The sequence below is a fragment of the Pelmatolapia mariae genome, linkage group LG4, assembly GCF_036321145.2.
Source record: "Pelmatolapia mariae isolate MD_Pm_ZW linkage group LG4, Pm_UMD_F_2, whole genome shotgun sequence".
Classification (NCBI taxonomy): Eukaryota; Metazoa; Chordata; class Actinopteri; order Cichliformes; family Cichlidae; genus Pelmatolapia; species Pelmatolapia mariae.
In genome coordinates, this window is record NC_086230.1 from 15306642 (window position 1) to 15314649 (window position 8008).

Here is an 8008-nt window from a genome sequence, read left to right on the forward strand (position 1 = left end):
TGAAATTAATTTCTCATCAGTTGAAAAAACAAAAACAAAGACACATTAAAATCTAAATTTACTGTGCCAGAGAGTCACAGTAATACAAACCATCAGTATAGCTGAATAAAAAATCCCTTAGAGCCTCAACACTGGTAAGTGTTAATACCTCAATAGGTCAGTCATGACAAAACAAGAAAATGTCCATAATTAAGTCACAATAATATGACAATGACAACAAAATTCAATTTCACATCCCTAATCAAATTTCCACTCCCTCACTGTGATAATCTTCATGCAGTTTATAACAGCACAAAACATCCAAATTCCACTTGCTGCTTGCAGGTTAATCGATATTTCTATTTCATTCTGTCAGTTGTAATCTGTATTAAAACTAAACTTCCTCACAGACACATATAATAACTTGACATGGTGCATTTTGTTGAACCAGAACAAGAGAAGAGTCCAGAAGATCACTTTCAGCACCAACATGTTCTCTGTAGCTCTGCTGCTGGATCCTGTGAGTCTCACTGAAAAGAACCATTGACATCATGGATGATACACACTGTTACTTACAATTAAATGCCTTGTGAGCAGTTGACACAGCCAGCCTCTGTGACTCTGCAGCCAGGTCAGCATCTGACCATCACCTGTCAGGTCTCTTATTTACTGAGCTACCACACAGCTTGGATTAAAAAAAAAATCCTGCAGGGAAAGGACAGGATATTCTGTAGACTGCAGATTCATACAAAGATTCACTGAAGAATAAGTTCAGTATTGAATTTAAAAAAGTTCAAACGACAAAGTGACTTTAAAATTGACCAGGTTTGCAGACTGAAGTCACTGGTGTGTATTACCATAGAGTCAGAAGAAAAAAAACAGCCCATCAGCATAGCTTAACAAACCCCCTCAGTTGTAGCATCAAACTACCAGAGGAGGAGCCCTCAGAACATGAATGAATTCAAGATTATTTTTCTCTGGAAGTCAGTTTGTTGATAAATTCTCCAAGGTGAGCAGATAAGAGCCGTAAGCACATCTTATAATAATAATGATAATGATGATAAAATGTAATAGGATTAAAAAAATTTCAATGAGAAATTTAAATATAGTGAGATGAAATTATGCTTGTTGATTTGGGCTTTTGTTTGAAATCTCATCATCTTTACTTTTTCAAGGAATTTGTCTCTTTTGAAAGACAGATAACTTGTTTTTAGGTTGAGATAGAAATTATTTAATGAATTAATATAATATATCTGTAAAGAGACATCATCATCATCCACAGACCTCCAAAAACCTGTGCAGATACTCAAAATGCAGACCACAGTTTCTCATGAAATACTTAATCATCCTTTTTTTGCTTCCACAAAAATCATTATAATATCTATAATATTAATTATAAAACTGTAGCACTGCAGTTAATGTTCCCATGACTCTTCATTTATGTTTTCTCCAATATTTTTATTACTGATATGATCATGTTTGTGTTTTATTATCAATAAACGTCATTAAGAAAATTGATAATAGTATCTTCACCTTCACTTGTTCTATTGATATAATCAGTGGCTGACTTGAAAACAGATTTATATATTACATATGCTAACTACATGGCTAATTGTGACTGGTCTTAAAAAATTGTGGGGTGAATGCAAAACCACAATATTTTTGCATGTTGCTCCTCCTCTATAAATCTGACTTCAGAGAAGGTGACAGGTAGCTACGGACACACAGTTTGACAGTATGGAGTACAGGACAGGACTGCTGCTGTTAACTATCTGCTGGGCAGGTGACAATATTCATAGACCTGATATTACACAACATTTATTTCTCTCAACAAACTGTTTAACTTAGTGTGATTTGATGCACTTGACAGGTGTTGATGGTCAGACTCTGACTGAGTCTGAACCAGCAGTTAAAAGGCCTGGAGAATCCCACAGACTGACCTGTACAGGCTCTGGATTCACATTCAGCAGCTAGCCTATGAACTGGGTCAGACAGGCTCCTGGAAAAGGACCGGAGTGGATCGCTTTTGTACACACAGGCAGTTCTCATTTCTTTTACTCCCAGTCAGTCCAGGGTCGATTTACTATTTCCAGAGTTGACTCCAGCAGTAAAGTCTATCTACAGATGAACAATCTGAAGACTGAGGACACAGCAGTTTATTACTGTGCCCAAGAGACACAGTGAGAAACAATAACAAGAGAGTCATACAAAAACTACTTCCTCTATTTGCCAACAACACAAGGAATACTGAATTATATCAAAAACAGGATGCCATTTTCTTTAGAAATGCAAGATGAAATTTTCCTTAATGTACTCTAATGCTAAGTGGTAATTCACATGTCACATACAATGCTATTCTGTATTAAAGTGATATCAAATTTAAGCACAAATAAGTGAATTTCTGTTCTTTTTCTCAAATTGTTCTGTGTGTAAACAAAAAATGTAAAGAAAAAGACTCTGGAAGATTAATTAAATAAGTGACTAAATCTTTTTTTTTGATAGTGTTTTTGTACAGTGGAAAAAAGTGTTATAACCTACCAAAAGTCAATTTGGTTTTTGCTTTTCATTGTTTTTTTAAGATTAATGTGCAAAATGTTTAATGGGAAGTGTTTTTTTTTCTTCTAGTATATAATATATTCTAATATATTTATAGAAACCTGTGCTGTTTTAAGTAATTAATACACTGAGACAATGAAACATACTTGATATATAAAACATTTTCTAAAGTTCCTTTGTGTCACTGTGCTGAGATCACAGGCACTAAGGAGTTGACTATTTTATTTACATTTTTTAAATAATTTTATACAAAACAAGCTATTAAAATAGAATCATTTATTAGAAAACATCTCATTTGATTTATTAAACACTACAATCATATTTAACAATGATTCATTCGAGGTTGTACATGTGGGTTTCTGATAAATAGGTCCCTCTGGCTTTCCTAGCAAATGGGAAATTAAGGTCTCTTCCTGACAATGTGACACAGTTTGTTGCTGAGAAAAGCAAAGTTATAGCCAAGCCACTTACACCTGTGGTGTGCTGTCAAATACTGCACATTTCTGTGTTCAATAGAAATAAAGAATAATAAAAGAAATCTGTGCCAGAAAGAGTACATTAGGAGCACAGTGGCCAGCACTACTAGCAGTATGAGACATAATGTTCTGAAAATAGTGTGCGAATGATTGTCTTGAAAAAATGGTCAGTTTTAATATTTGAAAATTCTAATTTGCTTTAAAAATGTGAACAATTTAGTTAAAATAAATCAACAATTGGCAAAATGTTTATTATCATTTTTTAGTTTTTTACTTTGTCAAAGAGCAATATTTTTTGCTGAGGAGGAGGAGTCAATGCAAAACTCATATATTATCTAACTTTATAAGTGTTCAAGCCTAAGTCAGGGATGCAACCTCTTATAGACACAGCAGACTGGGCAAAGACAACTGACTTTAACAATGACCAAACCTGTTCATTTAGTTATTTTCCTGATCCTGTTTTGTTTCTTGGCTGGTAAGGACATGCATTTTGCTGAGCAAATTAAATGATATGAAGAAATGTGATAACTAATGAGTGGTTAACATTTCTGTAGGTACTGAGGGTCAAACACTGACTGAGTCTGAACCAGTGGTGAAAAGGCCTGGAGACTCCCACAGACTGACCTGTACATACTCAGGGTTCAGCAGTGATATTCATGCTAATTGGATCAGACAGGCTGCTGGAAATAGACCGGAATGGATTGCTTATATCAACCCTAGCAGTGGCACCTACTACTCTCAGTCATTCAGAGGCCGGTTTACCATCTCCAGAGACAACAGCAGAAAGCAGGTGTATCTGCAGATGAACAGCTTGACGTCTGAGGATTCTGCTGTTTATTATTGTGCCAGAGACCCACAGTGACACAAGAGGAAGAAACTCTGTACAAAAACTCAGCACATCAAACCAAGACCTATTTTTTTCTATCATCCATAATCATACATCATCACATTTAAAAACAATGAAAAAGATTTATCAAGAGCTAATATTGACTTATCCTGTATAATTACGTTAAAAGATTTTTTTTTTCTTCTTTTAAAAAAAAATGTCCTAAAAAATATTGGATTTATATTTTGGGGTCAGTGTCCAGAATTTCAGTGGCAACATGTTCTTTGTAGCTCCGCTGCTGCTGCCGCTGGATTTCATGAGTCTCTGTGATGGTGCAGCCAATAAAGCTTCAGACCATCACCTGTCAGATCTCTTATTCTGGGACCACCTAGTGGACAGCTTGGGCAGTCTGCAGGGAAAGGACCGGAGTGGATTGTGCTTGATACACTGGGGCACTCAATTTAAACATTAACTGTTGAACACATTCGGTATTAAATGAGAAACTTTAATCAACAGAGTGACACAAAAGTGACAGAATATGGAGCCTGAAGTCACTGCTGTGTAACAACCATCATTAGACCTGAGCAAAAACCTCTCAACTGCCTGAATAGTTGTAACTTCCACCTAGTGGTATGGTTATGCAAATCTTCAGGCTATGCAGTTTCTATCTTCTCCCTCTGCTTGTTGTAAAGATTTTTGTTTCCTGTTTAAATAAATGTATGAAAGTTTGTAATCTCATGAAGGGACGGGAAAAATATCTCACATTGTTTGTGCATTTTTAAGGTCAGTCTGAATTATTTAACATACAATGTGTTATGTAGAAATTGCAATGACAGAGTTTGTGTTTATCTGTGAGGTGGAGGAGCTGATGCAAACAACGACCTATATGAAACTATGATGGCTGAATATGTGATAAAGAATATAAGGCAGAAAATACATGATTAACCTCCACTGTAGATAAGAGCACACATGAGAATTCAAAGCCACCTGAGGAATTGTATTCCCAGTAAAACTAATTATATTATCGATCAGAAAAGCCTCAGTGTTGACAAGGCAGAGTCATGGCAAATTAATCTAAATAATTTATTTAACAAATGAGATCAAAAATAAGACCTGAGTGGCAACAAAAAGAAAAGTTAATCCACAGTTAATACCACCAAGGCAACGACAACAGTTTGATGCTGAGTCAAGCAAAGTCACAGCTATGCCATCTGAGACACACTTATGTCTGTGGTTTGCTGTCAAATACTGTACGTTTGTGTGTTCAGTAGAAATAAAGAATAACAGTGAGCAGAAAAAAATAAAAAGATGAAGTACAGGTAGCACAGTGGCCAGCACTAGTAGCAGTATACGATACAATGTTATGAAAGTAGTGTGTGAATGACTGTCTTAATACATTGTCAGTTTTAATATGTAAATATTCTAATTTTTTTTAATTACAAACAGAATATAATAAAATCATAGAAAACTGGCAAATTTTACATATTAATTTTCTATTTTATTTTTTCTTTGTTAAACAGCAGTTTTTTTTACTGAGGAGGAGGAGTCAATGCAAAACTCCTATATTCAAGAACTTTATAAGTGTTCAAAATTACGAGTTAGGGACCCAACCTCATATACACACTGTAGATTGGACAAAAACAACTGACTCTTACAATGACCGGACCTGTTCATTGAGTTGTTTTCCTGATTCAGTTTTTTTTCTTGGCTGGTAAGGACTTTTTTTTAAACAACTGATATAACTGATATACATATAAAAAAACTGATTAAACCAATGAATGGTTAACATTTCTGTAGGTACTGACAGTCAAACACTGACTGAGTCTGAACCAGTGGTTAAAAGGCCTGGAGACTCCCACAGACTGACCTGTACATACTCAGGGTTCAGCAGTGATATTTATGCTAATTGGATCAGACAGGCTGCTGGAAAAGGACTGGAATGGATTGCTTATATCGACCCTGGCAGTAGCACCATCTACTACTCTCAGTCATTCAGAGGCCGGTTTACCATCTCCAGAGACAACAGCAGACAGCAGGTGTATCTGCAGATGAACAGCTTGACGACTGAGGATTCTGCTGTTTATTATTGTGCCAAAGACCCACAGTGACACAAGAGGAAGAAACTCTGTACAAAAACTCAGCACATTAAGCCAAGTCATAATTTGCTTTCTGCCATTAACAATTTCATCATGGAACAATAAAAAAGCTTCTTTAATCAAACATTTTAAAAATGACATAAATATTTTGGGTTCATGTTTTTTATTAGTTATTTATTCATTTTACACACTCATATAAAAATCGGACAGGACTGGTTGGCACTAAACAGCAGTGTGATCTGGTGCCTTCCCTTGCTAAGCCCCTCCCACACACTTCAGAGGAGATGTTAGGTGGTATTTCTGTAATACAGTAGTCACTGAATTAGTTTTGTTCAAATTTGGATGAAATTGTTTTATTTTCATTTTTTGTTCATTTGTTTCCTTTTCTCTTAATCCTGTGAAGTCTCTCACTGTTACAGTCATCAAACCTGTAGTTTACTCACTGCTCAGGTGCCATATTTGCAACTTATCGCAAGTTATTATGGACAACAAGCCTTTCCTTCACTGTTTCACCACCTGCTGCTTTCAGGTTTAACTTTTGTTCAAAAACACTAAGGTGTGTGTGGGGACTGGTAACAAATGGGTCCAGAACGGAATGAAAGGAAAACAGACAGGTGTTATAAACAAATACACACAAACATTTTAAATATCGCATTTTTATTTGTTTATTCACAGGGGATATAAAATGATTAAAAAAAACTGTACATGGACATACATAACTATAAAAATCATGATTAATAACTGAACTTTAATAGTTACTTTGCTGAATAAAAATGGGTATTAACTCAATCAAACCTGCAACAGTTATATTGTTTTATTTACAAAAAGCTGTAAAAAAAAATACATAAAAACAGTGCCAACTTATGATCTACTAATTTGTTATGAAACATGTCATTTTTTTTAATTTACAACACATGAAATCTCAGTAATACACTTTCAAATATTATTAAACTTCTACTTAAAAGTCATGTAATGAACTTTAGAAATGGTTTTGTTTTCTTACTTTCAAAGAATCAATGCAATGTTCCTGAAATGAGCACACTATCAGCAAAACACTATATGTGTAAGCAGCCTACTGTTTAGTTGAAGGCATAAATATTACATATGAAATAATATATCATGCTTTTGATTTATTTATTTATTTATTATTTATATTAGTTTTTACAGCAAATGTCAGCATCACTGGGAAATAAACTTGCAGCAATTATATTTTTGCAATAAAAACATTGAGAATGATTAACATATCAGAAAGAATCATATTTAATTCATTACTTAAATGTCCAGCATTAACATATTTAACATTTAGCATTTAAAGTTACGCATTTGGCTTTCTGATAATAGGTTATGCCCTTCTGGCTTTACCAGCATGTAAACAACAAACAGCACTGCTGTGCCTGCAAACTTATTACTTCCAATTGCTTCTGTGTGTCTTGTAATGATCAATGGCAGTAAGCAGGTGTATACAGATGTATACACCTGCTTACTGCCATTATATACTAAATGGCATTGAGCAGGTGCAAAATATGTACAAAAAAAGTACAGAAAGAAGTGGCCAGCACTAATTCAATATAAGACATAATGGTATGAAAATAGAGTGTGTCAGTTTTAATATTTGAAAATTCTAATTTGATTTAAAATTACAAAGTATAACAAAATCATAGAAAATTGTCAAACTGTACATGTTCATTTTCTAGTTTATCACTTTGTTAAACAGCAGTATTTTTTGCTAGGGAGGAGGAGTCAATGCAAACGTCATTTATTCTGTAACTTTATAAGTGTTCAAGAGTAAGAATCAGGGACCCAACCTCATATAGACACTGCAAACTGGCAAAGACAACGGACTTCAACAATGATCAGATCAGTTATTTTACAGATTCTGTTTTTTTTTCTTGGCTGGTAAGGACATACATTTTTGTTAACAAATTAAATAATACGAAGAAATGTGGTAACTAATGAGCTATTAACATGTCTGTAGGTACTGGGGGTCAAACACTGACTGAGTCTGAATCAGTGGTTAAAAGGCCTGGAGACTCCCACAGACTGACCTGTACATACTCAGGGTTCAGTCATGATAT